This window comes from Cricetulus griseus, chromosome 5, assembly GCF_003668045.3.
Source record: "Cricetulus griseus strain 17A/GY chromosome 5, alternate assembly CriGri-PICRH-1.0, whole genome shotgun sequence".
NCBI lineage: Eukaryota > Metazoa > Chordata > Mammalia > Rodentia > Cricetidae > Cricetulus > Cricetulus griseus.
Window position 1 is genome coordinate 112,212,035 of NC_048598.1, and position 20,991 is coordinate 112,233,025.

A 20,991-nucleotide genomic window follows, 5' to 3' on the forward strand; every position below is an offset into this window, starting at 1 on the left:
ATTTAATATATTTTTCTTTAATTAGATCTCTCCCTCTCCTGCCCCCTCCATTTCTCTAGATCTTTCTTTCCTTCTTTTTGAAATTGTTTACCATTACATTAACTATCTTCTGGCTTGCATATATTTTCTTTAGTTTCTTTACATTTAGAATTCCTTCAAAATCTCATATCAGCCTCTTTAAATAAAAAGTGCCCATGCAAAATATTTTATACCAATATGAAAGTTTAATTTTTGAAGCAATCAGAAAATCATAATATAAAAAAATTAGTATGAATTAGGAAACATTAAAGAAGCTGTCTTTATTTTTTGTCTTGAATGTGTGTGTATCTGTCAAAGGAGAAGTTTTATTGTTTGTTGTTTGGATTTTTGTTGATGAAAGAAACTCAGTTGCCATGATTTTCTTCCCTTTATTTAGCACCTGGCCTGAACTAAATGCTCAGCAAATAAAGTACTCATTATACAAATAAAGTACTCATTATAAAATAAATTACAAAGGGCCCAGTCTCTTCTTAGTACAAAGCACAGCCAATTGCATTCCCCAGTTTCTCCAGGGAAAAGATATACACTGATCGCTTTGGAGTCCTTTTCACCAGATTTATGCAATGAATTTACTAAAGATCCCTGTGCTAAACAATCAGGGGGGTCACTAGCCTGTGACAATGTGAACCTTGGGTTTCTAACAGAAAAGCTTCAAGGTAACGTAAAACCTAGCTTACTTAGGAGTAGAACACACAGCTATTTCTCAACCAACACTTAAAGCCAATCATAGTCTGCCATTTAGGAGACTGTATTCAAATGAGGTGAATGCTGTGACATAAGAAATCAAGCTGTATCTTTACTCAAGTCAGGTTTCTCTCTGTAATACCCATTGCACATGCTGTGTTGGGAGATGGGTGACTCTGTTCAGGTTTGAGATACTGTTTGACTCAGAGTTGTTCTTTGCACAAATATACTACTTAAATTATCCCAAGATTTTATTTTAACATCTGTATAAATCTCTTTTTCTGGTAAGAAAACAATTGTGATATTGCAATCATACATTAAATCATTCATTCATTCACCTTCATATGACACACTATTAAGGTATCATTAGCTGGTCATGTGAGAGCAGAAATGAAGTAGGGGAGCAGAAATGAAGTAGTAGAAGTTGTAATTCTGCATTTCTGTAATTACAGAATTGCAGAATTACAACAGTCACTGATGAGAGCCATGCCCATTATGTTTTTATAGATTATGGTTAAATAAAATGCAATAGAAATTGAGGGCAAATTTGTTGAAATTATTTTCTTCATATAATATATTCTGATCACAATTTCCCCTTCCTTATCCCTTCCAAGATCCTCTCCACCTCCCCACAAATCCAACTCCAAGCCTTCTTTTCCTCTCCCTTTAGAAACAAACAGGAAATAAAAACAGACCAGAATAAAATAAAACAAACAATAAAAGAAAAAACACAACATAGGTAGTAGAAACACACACACAATTTTTAAGAGAATTCTGTCAAGATAAATTTGATTTTATTTATTTCATAAATTCAATAAGAAAAATAACAAAATGAGAGGGAATTTTATTTTTTTCTATCTTTTTATTTTCTGGAGTGTGGCATTAGCATTTTTAGTGGTACCCTCCAAGCCCGGGTACATAGATATGTCACTGTGCACATTATCATAAATCTAGATTGTGAAATTAGGTCCTCCTTCCAAGGTAAAATTTGCTATCATTCTATGAGATGATTCATACATGCCCTCGTAAAACAGGTCATGCAAAAATGGCTGTGTGCCTCCGAAAGCAAAGCACAGGGGAGGGTGGGAAGTGTCCATTTCTGTGGCCCCTACTATCCATCACTAAAGTGGACAGAAGGGAGACAGCCCTTTAATAGAAACTGGCTAATTTCTTTAGAAATATCTCATTAGGTCCTCCCTTCCTGAGCTGCTTCTCCATTAAAATGTAATAAATGAATTCTGCCATTGTCAATCCCAGTCTGTCCTTCTTTCTCTTAATGAAATGAAGACAGTTAATGCTGCCAAGTGCTTGGGACAGAGATAATTATTCATGGGATGCTAGAAGGGCAGCATTACCCAGCCAATCACAGCCCCACACACACTGAGGACATGATCTTCAGAAGCTGAAAGGTTTTTGAATAGAGATTTATTTTCATTTTACCCAGAGGAGGAATAAATCCCCTGTGTCTGCATAGTTTGTGCTTAACGGTTTCTCCAGATTAAATTTTCCTGTTTCATACAGTATGTGCATGGGGTTTGGGCACTTTACTCACTAATATTAAATATGTATCCATTTGAAAAACTCAAATTTGTCCTAAGGTCAAATTATGATTACAATTTTTATTAATCACCTGGTTCTTTTACCACTGCATGCATGCATATGATGCATTCTAAATACTGTCACTTCCCACCCTCTTTCATCTCTCTCCCACCCCTTCAACATCTACTTTCCCCAGAAAGTCTATTTACGAAATTTATGTCCTGTTTTGTGACCAGTGTTTTGCCTTTAGGAAGTGTTGTGTTTTATATACTGGCTTCCCTTTTTAAACACAAGATTTGAGTCTCAGGCAAAGACTGTGTTCCCAAACAACGTGATATTTTTCCTGTCTCCAATTTTGATAACCTCACTTAATAACTTTTTTGGGTGTTTTACTTTTGATTAAAATTGTTTTCCTATTTCTTGGAAGAGTGACTGCTGTTGGGAAAAATGAAGAGTTTTAGTCTCCTAATTGGAGATCTGCATAGTCTTTCCTAATGCCCTTCTTTTTCCCAACCAAGCACTGCTGAACATTACTGTGATAGCAGCTAAAGCTACCTCACACTGTATTAGTTACCATTGTGCCACTATGGCAAACCTGGGATAAACATAGGAGAAACAAAGTGCTTATCATGAAGGATGCTTTCCAAAAGCTTTCAGAACACTGAGAGAGCCAGGGGGAAAGGACAGAGAGAGAGAGAGAGAGAGAGAGAGAGAGAGAGAGAGAGAGAGAATATGGAAGTGCAAGGTACTGTACATCACAGCAGCTATAGCTGGGAGAGTCTTTGTGACCACATCTTGTTCCTTTTACCTCTTTTATTTCATTCAGACTCCCAACCTGTGGGATGCTGCTACCTTACTCATAGTGGGGCATGATCTTACTTTTTATGTGTTTTCTAGAACACACACACACACACACACACACACACACACACACACACACACACACACACACACGGGGGGGGGGGCAGGGGAGTGTATTCAACTCTTAAGAACTTTTCCATACAATTAAGTTGACAGTCAAATTTGACCATCACACACATTAAAATATAGGGAAACTAGACTCAAAATCACCTCCATGCAAAGGATATTCTATTTATGAGAAAGTCATATTAAAAAATGTTACCTAAGGTAAAACTGCATATTGCACATGATTGAACAACACGGTTTAATTTCCCTCTGTGCAGGATGACATTTTTCACCCTCAAACACTCTTCTGACCAATCCCACACACTAATGACAACCCATCTATTAGCACTTATGATGATAAATGTCAGAACAGAATTGGGATTAAATGTACAACTCCCTAGTTCATAGAATTTATCACTGTATGGCTGGAATCTCCAGCTCAGCCCCATTTCTCTCTCTCTCCAAACCCTTCCCTCTCTGAAAAATCACCAAAAAGTAGAGTATGGCATTTTGACCGTTGTTGGGGCTCCTCCCCTGAAGCTGCTAGTTGCCCAATCCCTGCCTAAGGCTTTATAATTAATTGGGAACAAACCCAGTTTGGGAAGTACTTGTCATCACCCTAGGCCAGAGAGTATTTGAGCCCCCTCCTTTAGATTGGCCACATGAATTGTTTCTTTGCCTTCCCCTCCCTTGACCTCTGGGGGCTGGAGGAGTCACCTGGGAGTTGCTTTGCTCAGCATAAACCTGGTCTTTTTTATTTTTTAATTTGGTTTGATCTGGCTTACTGCATGGATGAAGAAACCTGTTGTTGGGATACAGAAAACCTATTAACAACCAATATAAACAGGGGGCTTGGTGGCCTCTGGTAGGCACATTTACTATTGAGACCACCATCTTGGTAAACATTTTGGTGTTCTTCCTAGAGGAAAGTCAGTGAAGTCCTAGAGAAAGGTTTGATAGAGATACATCAGTTCAATTTTACCTAACCACCAGAGAAATCAGAAGAACATAAGAAGTGGTTCCTTTCAGCTCTCAGGTCTGTAGGCTGAATAGCCAAGATCAATCAGTGCCATTTGCTCCTGCTGAGGTGCAAATGGACAGGCATGACTGATAGAATGTAGCAGGAACAGGTATAAAAGAGAGTAAGTCCTGGGACAGAGAGATTCAAGGGCCATTCAGAGTCTTGTTTATGTGACTTTACAAGTGAACTTATCAAAATCCCATAAAAACCATGTTAATTTCTATTAAGGGTTGTAGGGAGACACTGAAACCATGACTCCTAAGGGCCGGCTACAGGTGTACTTAACCATGCCTGTCAGGGCGTGGTTAAGGGGTGTTCAGGATGACTCGTGGGGGCTTCTTAAGGGACCGTGCCCACGTGAGTAGCCCCTTCTCACTGGCCTGGCTGCCTTGCTGCCCCTGGCATGCTCTAGCTTGTGTTTGGGCTGGTGTTTATCTGAATAAAGAAATCTTAGCCTTACAGACTACGGATCATCCTTGAGTGCACTCGGCATAAGGCTGGTCACATAGAGCAATCTACCAGCCCGTGGAATTCTCCTGTATTTGTTATCAAGAAGAAGTCAGGTAACTTGCCAATGCTGACAGACCTGAGAGCCATAAATAAGGTAATTCAACCTATGGGCTCTCTACAGCCTGGAATGCCACTGCCTTCCTTAATACCTAGAGGATGGCTGATCATAGTAATTGACCTGAAAGACTGCTTTTTCACTATACCATTACAAGAAAATGATAGAGACAAATTTGCATTTACTGTACCAACTCTTAATAACTCACAGCCAGTTAGGAAATACCAGTGGAAAGTTTCACCTCAGGGGATGCTAAATAGCCCTACTTTGTGTCAACACTTTGTACAACAACCTTTGGAAATAGTTTATAAAAAATTTCCACAATCTCTTGTTTATCATTATATGGTTGATATTCTTTTATCTGATTCTAATAAGGAAACTTTGGAAAGTATGTTTGACATGGTGAAGGAAGTTCTGCCTAGATGGGGGTTACAAATTGCCCCAGAAAAGATAAAAAGAGGAGATTCTATTAACTATTTAGGATATAAGATAGACTTACAAAGAATTAGACCACAGAAGGTACAAATTAGAAGGGACCATTATCAAACTCTTAACAGTCTTCAGAAGCTACTAGGAGAAATTACTCAATTACAGACGATTTTTGGTGTAGAAGGACATGAATTAAAGCACTTAAAATGGTGCTAAAAGGTGATAAGGACCTAAACAGTCCACGAATAATATCTGCTGAGGCAGAAAAAGAGTTACAATGGGTAACAGAATTTTGGATGCGCATGTAGATCGGATAAACCTTGATTTAGACTACATTCTGGTCATCTTGCCATTCAAAGAATATCCTTCTAGGATTCTGATGCAGAGGGAAGACACTATATTGGAATGGATATTTCTGCCACATAAACAAAATAAAAAGTTAAAGACATATATAGAAAAGATTTCTGCCACATAAACAAAATAAAAAGTTAAAGATGTATATAGAAAAAAGATTTCTGATTTGATTTTAAAGGGCAAATTAAGACTTCGTCAGCTGACTGGAAAAGATCCAGCACAAATTATAGTACCTTTAACTAATGATGAAATTTCCTCCTTATGGAAGGATAATGAATATTGGCAGGTAGCTCTAACTGACCTTTTGGGAACAATTAGTAACAACTATCCCAAAACCGACAGAATTAAATTCATAAAAAAGATAGTCTGGATTCTTCCACGAATTGTAAGACAAACTCCCATTTCTGGAGTTCTTACCTTCTACACTGATGCTAACAAATCAGGTAAGGCTGGTTATAAAGCAGGTGAGGTAAGTAAAGTAGTTCAAAGTCCGTACATATCTGTACAGAAAGCAGAATTATATGCAATTCTCATGGTGCTTATGGATTTTACAGAACCTCTTAATATAGTTACTGATTCCCAATATGCAGAGAGAGTCATCTTGCACATGGAGACTGCAGAATTCATCCCTGATAATACTGAACTAACCTCGTTGTTCTTACAGTTATAGGACACAATCAGAAGCAGAAGTAATCCGCTGTACATTACGCATATCAGATCCCATATGGTTCTGCCAGGCCGACTGGCACAAGGCAATTATGAGATTGATCATTTATTGATGGGCACTGTCCTAGAAGCCTCAGAATTTCATAAGAAGCATCATATAAATAGCAAGGGTTTAAAGAAAGACTTCTCCATCACTTGGCAACAAGCCAAGGAGATAGTGAGAAACTGTCCTACTTATTCCTTTTATAAACAAACTCTGCTGCCAGCAGGCCATATTCCTAAAGACATTCAGAGGAATGAGATCTGGCAAATGGATGTCTTTCACTTTACAGAATTTGGAAATTTGAAATATGTGCATCATACCATTGACACATTCTCAGGTTTCCAATGGGCTACTGCTCTCAACTCTGAAAAAGCTGATTCCGTTATTACACACCTACTGGAGGTGATGGCAGTTATGGGCATACTGGCCCAGATAAAAACTGACAATGCTCCAGCATATGTCTCCACAAAAATTGAACAGTTCTTTAAATACTATAACATAAAGCATGCCACAGGTATACCACGCAATCCTACAGGACAAGCAGTTGTTGAGAGGTTTAATAGGATGCTTAAGAAGATGCTCCATAGGCAAGCTGGTAAGTCTAAACCCCCCAAACATAGGTTGCATAATGCTTTATTGACACTAAACTTTCTTAATGCCAATGACAAAGAACAAACAGCTGTGGAAAGACACTGGACTACAGAAAAAACTGCTGAACTGAATCAACCAATGTACTTCAAAGATGTACTGATCTCGGCATGGAAACCCAGACATATGTTACATTGGGGTAGGGGTTTTACATTTGATTCCACAGGAGAAGAAAATCTTTTGATACCATCAAAATTGATCAAGATTCGAGTGGAAAAAGACAACCTTTTGACAAGGACGACTGACAGGTATTTACTGAGGTATATCTAATGAACCAAATGAAAGCCTCCCAAAGGAATGGGAAGTACTTCGTTTTTATCTTCACAGGAAAACCCACCTCCAGAAATCAAAGGACACTACATGGGTAGATACTTAAAGGAAAGAAGGTAGCTATAACCATCAAACAAAAGCAACATGCCATACGGTAAACTTTACAGCTGTCTCTCAAATAACTCTATTTCTCTTCATTTCCTAGTCCCTATTCAATTAAATCAACGTTGGATTTAGAGTTGGATTTGGCTTTCCTCCCCTAAAATCCAAGCATGTTATTTAACTAAATTTTAAAGTTTCTGTGTTATATCAAGAAGCCAATTGATGTAATACAAAATAAATGAAGAATTTGAGGACTATATTTTATCTTTTCTTGCTTCTTTCTTTCAAGGCCTACACCCTCTCACAATTGTCGTTTTTCAATGGTTGCCTTTCCCAGTACACATGCATGTACAAGCAAACATTTCTCTGCTAACACTTATGTTTGAGTCCCACACAGCCAATGAAGACCCCCCTGACAGCAATCCCTGGATGCCCTGGAAAAGAAATTGGGCCACACCTCCTCAACTGCACTGGATCCAACTTATTCCATTTCAACTGACACTCCGACCAGAGCTTCGAGTACTGACTTCAATCAAGTTGAGGATTTCAACCTAGATCTTCAATCAAGCAAATCCCATCTAACAAGGACTGGAGACTTTCCCTGTAGTTACATTAGACACTTACATTAGACAGACATTAGAGACTTTCCCTGTACTAACATTTTTTTCCACAGAACCCAACGAGGCTATCATCATCCCATTTCAGCAGGAAGTAACTTAGAAGATGCTATGCCCCCGCTCCATACTATTGTTTATTAAGGTAGTGTAAGCCTAGTTAGGAATAACTTTCTTATTGTTTAGAGTTGGGAATGGAAGGAGATGTTCAAGTTAGACCACCTTTCCACATGACTTTAGGGCTTAGCTGGAATAGACATAGTTAAGATGTACAATAACAGATTATTATATCTTCTTGTATTTCACCTTTATGATTATTAATTTGGGATATTTTACACTATTAAGTTTTAATCCTCTTTTAGACTAAAAGGGGAATTGTAGGGATACAATGTAACCATACCTCCTAAGGGCCGGCTACAGGTGTAATTAACCACGAATGTAAGGGCGTGGTTAAGGGGTGTTCAGGATGATGCGTGGGAGGTTCTTAAGGAACCGCACACACGTGAATAGCCCCTTCTCTCTGGCCTGGCTGCCTTGCTGCCCCTGGCACGCTCTGGCTTCTATTTGGGTTGGTGTTTATCTGAATAAAGAAATCTTAGCCTTACAGACTATGGATCATCTTTGAGCGCATGCAGCACACAATAATCAACAAAGGGTGATGTGCCCCTAAAATTATCTCCTTCTAATCTAGGTGACCTACTCTCCCTCCCTCCCTCTTTCCCTTTCCTCCCTCCAACCTACTACCTTTCTTTCTTTCTTTCTTTCTTTCTTTCTTTCTTTCTTTCTTCCTTCCTTCCTTCCTTCCTTCTTTCTTGTGTATATGAGTGTGTCTCTGTATACCATGTGCATAGTGAACACAGAGGCAGGAGGCCAGAGAGGTCATTGAATTATCTGGAACTAGAACTACAGTCTGTGAGTTGTCATGTGGATGATGAGAATGGAATTGGGTCTTCTGGAAGGTTAGCCAGTGAGCTTAAACACTGAACTGTGTCTACAGCACCTAGAACTTATTTCTTAGGGGTGCAACCACACTGGTCATCAAGCTGTTAGTACATGAACCATTGGGACACATATAAAATATACAGAAGACTTCAGACCCATTGCCACTCTCAATCTTTATATGAAATCTTAGAAGTGGGTAAACATCATTATTTCCAAAACACATATTCATAAACTGAGTCACCCATTTTTTTTCCTGTTAAGAAGGAGCAAGTTGAGATAAGTTTCCAAAATATTGTCTATGTGTCTTCATGAGTAGTACTGTGAAGGGGCTCAGTCAAATGCAGCTCTCATTTTCTCTACTTTCTATCATTTGCAAACCTCAAAACCCTAAATAGTACTATATAAACTCAAACTCAAAAGGAATTTCAGAGGGCACATCAAAACCCAATGCTGTAAACAAGTGTTTTGAAAAGTCATGTCTAGTTCCTTTTTTATAAAATTAAAAACACTCCACTCTAAAATCTTTTCATGCAGATAACCTAAGAATTTCATGGTATGACATCCTGTCATTTGGTACTTGAATAAAGATGATTATCATAACTAATAAACACAAATTATTAAGCAATTTCTATGAGTCTGTCAATACACTAATAATGTTAGAGGTGTTATCTCATCCCATTCTTATAATACTTAGAGATATTTTTCCAACTTCACTCATAACTCAACTTTGGGAGGGCCAGGTCCTAGCTCAGGTCTCCCTACTTTGTAATATTGATCCCCGAGTCACTTGACTGTATGTGTAGGACTTTTTCTGACTGATCCTGCCTTGTGTCAATATATTTTTTCTGTTAACTTCCAGCCTGGGGATCTTGTGTACCTCCAGCTACTTTCTATCGAGCTAATTTAGAGATGTACTCTAAATATTTCCCAGCAAGAGAAGACCGTTTAAGTCAGAATAGATCTGAGAATTGGAAAGATTCTTTGGTTAGCACTTTGCGCTTTAAAACCTCAAGTGTGGATGAGTACATTTGCCAGCCTCCACAGCTGGCTTAGCGAGGAACTCATGATAACTCAAGCTGCAAAACAAATATCTCTCCTTCCTGTGCAGGAGGGCAGCATCTGCTGGCTGATCAGTGTGCCTGCACACAGAAAAAGAGAGAGAGAAGCAAAATAGCCTTGTGTTTTTCTTTGTTTTTCTTTTAATCCAGCAGCCTGTATGAAGCATAAATGAAAAGGCTGAGAATTAGTGGGCACTTAGAAAAAATAAAGATGTAAGGCCAACTAAAAATCTCCCATATGCTTGGATGAAAATTGTCACAATCCATGCTCCCATACAAATAAAAGTAAATAAATAAAAAGATCCCCTCTGATGGCTGGCTCTATGTTTGAGATTTAATGGGTACCAAAGAAACTGTGAGTCAGGTGTATATGATTGCAAACTCTTAGGATGTCTGCATGGTTTGTAAAAAACAGAAGACATTTGTCCTGTTGAAGAGGCCAGAGTTTAATGATCATAGACATTTTCCAATACATCTTCTCCACTGAAAATCAAAATATGATGGTTCACTTTTGGATGCCACCATTTCCCACTCTACCTTCAGGTGACTCCTGGCACAGCTGGGCCTAAAAAAAAAAAAAAAAAAAAAAAAAAAAAAAAAAAAAAAACTAACAAAGGTGTTTCCTGAATTTTATTTATTCCTAGTTTACTTCAAACTTTCTGTCAAACCCCAGAGCTTGGCTAATCTTGGCTAATGATTATGCTCTGTGCTCTTTTGTCTCTCTCAGGCATGCCCCAGAGAAGTGACTGTGGGTGACAGAGGAATTGATCCCTGCATTTTGCTTCTTTCTTCTACCTTGGGAGTATGTGCAGGGATCGGTGCCTGACTCTATTATTTATTCTTTTCTGTGTTTCCACATGATACCCACTTCCAGCTCAGCTCATTTTTATTTTTTGTAATCCTTGTTTGTAATCCTTGGGCTGTCTACTCATTTGTCTGCTCTGAATAAATGACAGATATCTAACATTATCTCTTATCTCTCCCACTCTTCTGAGCTGATACCATATTTTCTTGCATGTACTAAACTCTCTGAATTTGAAAAAGAATAAGCCTTTCAATTGTGTATTCACTGACAGCTTGTCAGATGCTGTGTGTGTCCTGACCTGCATGCACACTGTATTGCAACGTGGTGATTCTATATCATCTGATATTGTGAAGGATGATAGATGTCAAGAATTTTGCTTATTGCACCACACAAAATAAATACTTGAATAATAGCAGTTGTAACACCATCTTTTAAAGTGTATTTATATAAGCTTGCTTCCTGATAATCCTTAGCTTGCCAGAACCACAAAAGCAATCTCAATACAGCAACAGTAAGGGAAGAAAATTAGTATAATAGGAAAAGCAGCATTTGAAAAAAAAAAAAAACTCCCCACTTTTTTTTTTTACAGCTATATTATAAGATCAGTCATTTTATCTGAATTTAAAGATTCAAGCTGAAACAAACTGACATACAGGAAAGTAAACCAACATGGGATTGACCACATAAATAAAAAGGGTGCTTCTATGTTTGAATTTCTATTTGAACCATGGGACTCCAATAAATCTACCTCCTTCTGTACTTTCTTGCCTGAACTGGATCAGAGAAGCAGACTTCTTTATTTGTGAGCTATCAAAGATATTTTGGGGTGACACTGTCAGTTTGCATGAGTGTTTCCGCCTACATTTGAGGCTAATTTATGCACTGGCACTTGTGGCCACATTGTTCTTCGGTTGGAATGCAAATTGACTGAGCACAGCAGCCAGAAACAAGTCTTCCTTTAGCAGTTCATTCTATGGCTTGTCACATTTTCAGCCTCCTCTGGGTGTCATGTAGGGGGTAGATGAGCATTTTATTTAAAATTTTAAAGAAGACAGTTGCTATTTTTGGACTTCACAGGATTATAGCCTAGTGGTTGGTAATATTGACTTTCCCTAATTTTGTAAGAAATGTTTAAATTATATATTTAAAACACTGAAGTATGTGAGACTTATATACATAGAAGTAAAAAATTGGCATGCAAGTAGGAATATCAGTTTCAAGCTGCAGAGAAATCACTGCTATAAACCTCATTAGAAATGGTTATTCCATAATCACAAGCCCATTTGTGACATTAGACCAAGAGGACAAGTTCCTCACTAATGTCTTATACAATGACTCTTAATTCCCAATGTTTTTTAGATTGTCCTACAGAGACCTCTATTCCTATTCCTGATAAGGGTACAAAAAAAGCAGTTGGAATTTATGCCTTCTGTACCTGATTTCTTCAAGGGAATAACCCAAATAGAACATTATCTTGCAGCTGGGTGGTGGTAGCATACATCTTTAATTGCAGCACTGGGGAAGCAGAGGCAGGGTGATATCTGTGAGTTCAAGAACGTCTTAGTCTATAGAGCCAGGACAGGCTCCAAAGCTACATAGAGAAACCCTGTCTTGAAAATCCAAAATGAAAACATAACAAAGCAAAAAGATATAATTATGCTCATATGTTTTTATGGGGACTAAGATTTATGTACTCTTTATTTCTTGAAAACATGCATAATACAATATTAATATGTTCAGCATCTATTAGTAATTTTCCTATAAAATCTTACAATTATATGTTAAATTATGGGCACTAATTTGGGAAAATGCCAACTATAGTTATCCACAGAAAGGTCACTATTATTATGTGGGATTTTCACATCATATTAGTCACATTGATAAATCTGTTCAGTAAAATAATGTAGAACTATAAACTCAAAGATGCTAGTGATTAAAAGCTACAGATAGGGAAAACAAATCTGTAAGTTCTTGCCAACAATATATAAAAGTAGAAAACAATGCAGAGAAAGTCAGGGGCCAACACAAGTGCCATGTTAATAGGAAACCTTTAGTATTGTTGCTTCTGAAGCATTTTCACTAGAAATGGCTTTTAATGCCTTCATTTCATTGTGGTCATGGCAGCTCTGTACCCAGTTACTTATATGTAAAATTTTTAATTTGCAAAATAACCTAATGAGAAATTTAGTGGTGTCAGTAGGTTTGTAATCATTTAACTAAGATTCCTGTTCAAAGTTTAAAACAGTGTATATGGTAAGCATGCACAAAGTGCATCCTTCAAAGTGAAGGCCTAGAATTTTGTTAGAACCCAGTTTATAATATGTTAACATTACTATCAGTGGTACAGTGTTCACATAACTAGCTCAGAAACATCAATAAAAACATTTCTTTCAAGAGATGCCACAAAGAACCAATGTCTTAGTAAATATGACAAATACTGACTACTCATTGCATACATTTGTGTATAAGTAGGGTCTGTTTTCCCTGTTGCTTTCTTTTTCTGCAATATCCCAAATGGTATTTAAATAGCAAACAGCAAAATAGGTTTCATTATGGCCACTATGGTCATTATGGCATACTCCTGTATGGTATAAGACACAATGGGTAGCAAGTAAATAATAAACACTTGGCTGTTGTTGGCTTCAGGAGTGAATTGTAGGTGAAATCTTCTTGAACTCTTCAAAGATCTTTTATTTTTTATTTAAAATCTTTAATTACTACTCATATTTACATATCCATTATAGTGGGAAATTACCAATACGGAGTCAGGTAGAAATATAAGGGTATTTAATAGGGAAAAGCCTTACTTACAGAGCGACCTCGCCAGCCGGTGGGTCAGCAGCCTGTACAGCAAGAAGCAAAGAGAAACCAAAACCGAAAACGCAGTCACACTACGTCACTCTGACCACGCCCTCACAAGCGTGGTCAGGCACACCTGTAGCCAGCCCCTAAGAAGGCATGGCTACAGCTTCCCCTACAATTCCCCTTTTAGTCTAAAAGAGGATTAAAACTTATCAGTATAAATTATCCAAAATTAACAATCATAAAGGTAAAATATAAGAAGATACAACAATCTGCTTATGTCACATCCTAACTATCTATTTTAACTAAACCCTAAAGTCATCTAAAAGTGGTGTCCAAGCCTGAAGAAGGCGTGGCTACAGCTTCCCCTACAATCCATCCCCTTAATCCCTCACCCTTCCATTCTCCTATGTTCTCCACCAACCCTCCAAACCTATCCCCCAACTCCTCTCCAGGGATAGTGAGGTCCTTCCACCAGGGACCTTCAGAGTCTGCCATATCATTTGGGGGAGGGCCTATGCCCTCCTTGCTGTATCTGGGCTGCAATAGTATTCCTCCATAGGGAATGGGCTCCCAAAGTCCATTTGTGCTCTAGGATCTTAAAGACTGGCTCCACTGTAAGAGGTCCCATAGACTGTCTTGGCCTCCTAGCTGGCACCCACATTCAGAGGGCTTGGTTTGGTTCAATGCTATTTCCCCAGATTAATGACTAGGGTCTTCATGTTCTCACTAGGTCAGGTCAACTGTATCTGCAGCACTGTCTTGGCTTCTTTGCTCATCCCTCCTCTCTCTCCACAACTGGATTCAAGGGGTATGGTTCAGTGCTTAGCTGTGGATATCTGTTTCTGCTTTGAACAGCTAATGGATGAAGCATCTAGGAATCTTAACCAAGGTAGACACCAATCTCATTACAGGGGAAGGGCATGCTCATACTTATTGTTAGTAAAAAAATAATTGTATTCTTCAGGGAAATGCAACTAAAACAGTTCCCCAGATTGACTAAAAAGGCAAAACAAAATAAAATTTTGGTTTATTTTATTATCTTTTATTATTATTATTATTATTATTATTATTATTATTATTATTATTATATTATGTTTATGCGTATGATGTATTTTGTGTGAGTAAGCATTTCAGGGCATATTTGTAGAGGTCAGTGAATCTATGGAGTCAATTACTCTCCTTCCATGTTTTTACATGTTCCTGGTATCAAACTCAAGTCATTGGGCTCCTGTTGCTTTGAACCTCTGAGCTATCTTTCAGACCCTTCTCTTTCCTTCTTATTTATGCCTTTTGGTAATATATATATATATATATATATATATATATATATATATATATATATAATTAGATTCAGATTAGCAACAAATCAGTAGCAAAGTTCTGCTTCTTGTTGGTGCAATGAAACTGTGTTATCTAATTTAATGTGAACTTGGCGTGGGCTTCTGAGAGGAAGGAAATTCTGTTATTCTTTTGTTTAAGCTGCAGCTGAGGAACAAGGGATGAACAAACCACGTGGAGTTTATTTACCTGAAATGGGTGCTGGAGCTGGGCTGTTAGCCACCCCGAGAGTAGCCAAAGAGAGAGAGAGAAAGATGGAAGGCTGGACCTTTTAAAGGAAAGGTTGCACATGCTCACTGGGGTTTTGCACATGTGCAGAGTCCTCACACAGGACGCAGTGCATGGCGGGTGATGTGGCGATGACTTAGCAAGTTTTCTTGTGCATGCCTCTACTGTTGACAGGGGGCGGGGTCTGTCTCTTAAGGAGGTAGAGCTGATCAGCATCAAAGCCTGAACCTTTCAACTTCAATTAATAAAATGGCTCCATAAGATCAGGTTATAGGCAAGCCAGTACAGCATCAACCTTAATTAGTGATTGATGGGGTAAGGCCCAGCCCATTGTGGGTGGTACAATCCTGAGACTGGGTTCTGTAGTGACCATGGTTACAGCACTGCATTCAAAGCCAAGCCTTGGCAATATTGTATGAAATGTTATGTCCACATTGATTATCTGACAAGAATGTTGTTCCTCTAAATGTTTCCCAGTCAGTGTTAACATATATTAACCTGTGTCACATAATACTCACATCTTTTTTGGAAGATAGACGAACCCTTGTGTATTATAAATGATTTTATATATTTTTAATTGTCTTTGTGTCTGGGGGCTGCCATACACAATGCTGAACAAACTGAGTGGAGTGAAATAGGAGACACATTCTGTCACATACCAGCAAGTGCAGGTTCAAATCAAGCTGTTGCTAATGGCAAGAATATAGGTGCTGAAGTCATCCACATTACTGAATTGAGATTAATCTGTGGTTTTAAAGCTAATAGTGTTTGCTACATGAAATTTGGTAAGCCTATACTTAGTGTTTATATATTTAACATTTTGTTTGTCTTGATGGATTGTTTCTTTGATGAAGGTAGAGGGAGTTATTGAAGAAAGAGAGAGAGAGAAACTTGTGGAAAGTGAGGAGATTGTCGAGTGAGGGTAAGGAGTGATGATGAATATGATGAAAATACATTGTATTAAATTGTCAAATAATTAATAATAATTTATATAAATATTAAAAAAGAAAGCAGAATGAACAATCCTGGGGAGTAAACAAGCCAGTAAACAGCATCCTCCATGTCTCCATGGCTTCTGCATCTGCTCCTGACTCCAGGTTCCTACCCTCCCTGCTTTGAATGATGAATTGTTATATAGAACTATAAGCAGAATAAGCTTTCATCCCCAAGTTGCCTTGGTCATGGTGTTTAATCACAGCAAAAGAAACTTTAACAAGACAAAGACAATCTTAGGAACTTACTCAAAGAACTAAGAAGGTACCAAAGTCATCATTGCATTTCATTGGAAGGACCTATAGCAATGGCTTGTGATGTGCTGCTACTGATCCTATAGCCAACAATTGCTCTCAGTGGCTTCAAGGGGCAAACGATTAGCCAGCAAGACACAAATTCCACTCCTGTTTCAGTCTCTACAATGCTGTGTTACTTTGAACAAATTAGGTCATGTCTCTGGGTCTCAGTTTTCTTGTCTATGTAATAAAAGGGACAAAGCAAAATGATCAAAGCTTGCTTCTACCTTTCATTATGAGTGATCATGCATAGATTTTACTGAAGATTTACTTTTCAGTTATTGAAAATGACAATCATCTCTGCAAGGATATTAAATACATTCCTGCTTAATATCAAACACTGTGAAAGGACCATGGAGACAAAAGGAATCATTTCCCTTTCATTTAACAATTCCTCATCCCAGCTTCAAATCTAAGACCTTTCCTTTGTCATATATGGAGCCAAGATATAAAAATATGAAGCCAGCATGTTTTTATTTCATAATAATTGTCACCTTGGTGTATTAGTCAGAGTACTATAGAGGAGTAGAAGCAACAGAATGAATATATATTACAAGGACAACCTATGAGATTGACATACATGTATTCAAATAATGGCTGTCTACATACTGCAGAGTTTTAGAATCAAAGACACTCCTACAAGGTTTCATGCTTTATCAGTATCAGACTAATGATGAAGCCTTGGAGGATTCCTGAGGAGTTATTGTTGTTTTGTTTACATTGGGAGGCTGAAGAGCTTCAAAATGTATGGTGGAAGCCATAGCAGCAATGTAATATATATACTCTCCACCAAGGTGCAAGGTGAGCAGACAAAACTTTACTTCATTTCCTCTGACTTTTCATATTTAGGTGTTCCCCAGAAGATGATCCCCACAAATGGAGAAAGTCTCCCTATCTCAGTTAATCCTTTCAAGAAAATGACCCCATAGACATACCCAGAGGCTTTATCTTACTCCAAGATCTACTCTGTAAGAAAGATTAGTCATCACAACTGGCTATTAGGCAGCAATAAAACAATGGTATGTTAAGCACATTTATTCTTTTTGTTTTGTGTAATTGTTATGAGATGTGTGTGTCTGTGTGTCTGTGTGTCTGTGTGTGTGTGTGTGTGTGTGTGTGTGTGTGTGTGAGAGAGAGAGAGAGAGAGAGAGGGGGGGGGGAAATATATGTGTGTAGTTAGAAGTTATTTTCTGTCTTGCCCAGTCCCACTGGAAATGTTTCTCTCCTGCCTTCTGGATTCCTGCAGCTACTTATGAAATAACACCCTGATGCTTAATATCAAATACAATTGTTTGGTCAATGGCTCAGACATATCCCTAGGTAGTTGTCATTTATTTTTCATTTAAAAATCTTTTTTTCATTTTATATACCTTCTCCTTCCCCCCAGCCTCCCTCTTGTCCCGTCCACTCCTCAGAGGGGTAAGGCCTTCCTTGGGGAATCAACAAACTCTGGCATAGCAAGTTGAGGCAAGACCAAGCCCCACCCCTCAATCAAGGCTGAGCAAGGTATACAGCCATACGGAGTGGGCTCCAAAAAGCGAGTTCATGTCCGTGGGATAGGTCCTGATGCAACTGCCAGATCAAGTCTCATAACTGTCACCCACATTCAGAGGGTCTAGTTTGGTTCCATACAGGTTCCCTGGCTATTAGTCCATACTCTGTGAGCTCCTTCTAGCTTATGTCTGCTGTTTCTGTGGTTTTTCCCATCATGGGATTAACCCCCTCCTTGTTCACATGATCCCTCCATCTCTTCAACTGAACTATTTTGTAATGATAAATCTTTCTGTCAGCTGCCACAGCCCTGCCACCATGTGGGCAACCAAAATAACACCCAGAGATTAATATTAGGTACAAATGCTGCTGGCCAATGACTAGGATTTCTTAGTTGCTAGCTCTGTCTTAAGTATCAACCATAACCATTAATCTATATATTTTAAAAGAGTTATCTTATTGAGGATGCTGGCCTTTTGTGTCCTGTAAACTTGTAGATCTCATGGCAACTGCCCAGAGAAGGCAGGAGGAGGAAGAGAGCTATTTCCTGCTTGTCCCTGCTTATATTCTGAGTCTGCCTGCTATGTCACTTCCTGCCTGGATCACAAAACTTCTCTTTACTACATTTCCCAGAATCCTCCTCGACTCCTAGTCCCACCTAACTAACTTGCTTCCCTATTAGCCAACAGTACTTTATTTATCAACCAATAAGACAAACATATACACAGAAGAACTTCGTCCATCAGAACTCCAAGAGCTCCACTCAGTAGCTATCTCTTATAAATTAATACATTTCCATTAATGTATGTATTACCAGGAGGCTGTAGCTTACTGGTAATGCTCTGGCATGTTACTCTTTCATTGTCTCCCTGACTCTGCCTTCCTTCTCTCTGCATCTTTGTTTGGATTTCCTGCCTACATATATTTTGTCTAGCTATTGGCCAAATTAACTTTACTCATCAACCAGTAAAAACAATGCATATTCACAGCATACAGGACATCCCGTGTGTGTGTGTGTGTGTGTGTGTGTGTGTGTGTGTGTGTGTGAGAGAGAGAGAGAGAGAGAGAGAGAGAGAGAGAGAGAGAGTGTGTAGAGAAAAGACGAGGGCTTTGGATTGCTCTCTCACTCTGTGCCTTATTCCTTTGAGGCAGGGTTTCTCCCTCAACATGGAGTGCAGTTTTGAGGAAGAGGGTTGTTGTTGCTGTTTGTTTTATTTATTTTTTTACCAAGGCTGGTATCCTATACTCCCCTAAAATTCTCCTGTCTCTGTCTCATATGAGATGAGAGGAGTACATGGGAACACACCCAGCTTCATACATGGGAAAGAAGATCCAAATTGTGGTCTGCCGGTTTGGGGAGCTGGAACTTTAAACCACTGTGCCACTTCTCCAGCCTCTTTGGATGTCTTTTTCTTTCCCACTGTGTCTCATCTAGCCCAACATGTCCTTGAACTTACTGTGAAGCCCAGGATGAGTTAATACCCTCCCCTTGGGCTCTCTGATCCCCCTACTTCTATCTGTCAAGTTCTACATTTATAGGTATGAGATACCTTGTCGGGCTCCATCTTTTATTCTCACTTTAAAGTGTTTTGTTTATAGATTGATGTAATTTGTGAGAAGGCAATATCCACATCAGCATTTAGATCTCTTCAGATGAGTGATCAGAAACTGGAATCTTGAGACCAAGGATAACAAGATGGTTGCAAATTAGCTCTTCCAGTTAAAGAGACAAGATGCTGGCATCATTCAGCTAGACCAAATTCCTACTAATCACCTTCTTCATGGATTAAATGTAGTGATTGGCAATCATACCATTTTAAACTTATCAAATCAAGTTTCATAATTTGACATAACATCATAATATAAAATTATGTGAGGATTTATATCACCTGCCTGAAAAATAAATGGTTCTTGATAGGTACCAACAGGAAATAGGCCCCAGTGAGTCTCTAGTCCACTGACATTATGTCTGGAGGTGAATGTATGCAGGAGTGAAGGATCTTCATCATGATGAAATTGCCTCTCTGATGGCTGTGGGGAGTTGAGATCTGTAACCTGGAATCTGCAGAGCTGAATCCCAAAAGCACGAGAAAATGACTTGCACAAAATGTTACACATATGGGATGGAGTAAACATTGCTATAAAAATCCCATCCAAATCACAAACACAGGCAGCTGAGGCAGCCTACTGATAATAAAAGGAACAATGAGATGGGCTCTACTGTCATTCCAAACCACTGGATCACACTCCTGTGGATGCCTTTGTCTGTTGCCTACATGAAATCAGTTTTAACCCCTGTCACACAACAAATTGAGTCAGAGAACTTTTATTGAATATTTCCTTTCCAGATAGTTCAAGACTGCTAGAGAAACACTAGAGAGCCTTCTCAGGTTTGACAAAATCTGGTTCATGTTTTGGCCCCTATGCTTCATAGCTATATAACATTTGGCACAGTTTCTTTAGCATCTTGAAATTCAGTGTTTGGGTCTAGAGATGAGAATAAGTCAATTATAACTGCTTCATCTTCTTCATTTATTTTCTCATTGTAAAAGATTAAAACTGTTTATGAAATATTCTTAGTAAGCTATAAAGCAGAATTTAAATGTTAATTGGTAAAGGCAGATTATCTCATTTAAAATAATGACAAAGTCATATGTTTTAGTTTCTGTTTTGTGATTCTTTATTTGTTCTAGGATAATTTCATACAATGTCTTTTGAATGTATTCATCCCATTTTTGCAACTCTCTCAGATCCACTACCCTTTTCTAACTGCTCAGCTCTATCCTCTTGCTCTGTTTTAATCTAGCAGCCCAATTTGTGCTGCCTTTATTCTCTTGGATGTGTGGCCTTCATAAGAAGGGAATCAACCTACCAGAAACAATGCCATTAAAGAAAAACAGCTTTGCCTCTCCCAGCAGTTACAGCAGCTATGGATTGCCAATTGCACCCCTTTTTGCATTGTAATTTTGTCTAGCTAGGGCATGGAGAGGTCTTAGGCATGCTGTTTCAACTACTATGAATTTATGTGTGCAATTGTCCTGTTGTGTCAAGAAAATGCTGTGTCCTTGTAGTCTTCTACAGTCTCTAGCTCTTGTAAACCTTCTGCCCCCTCTTGCACAATGGGCCTTAAGCCATGCGAGGAGAGGCTGTCAGGT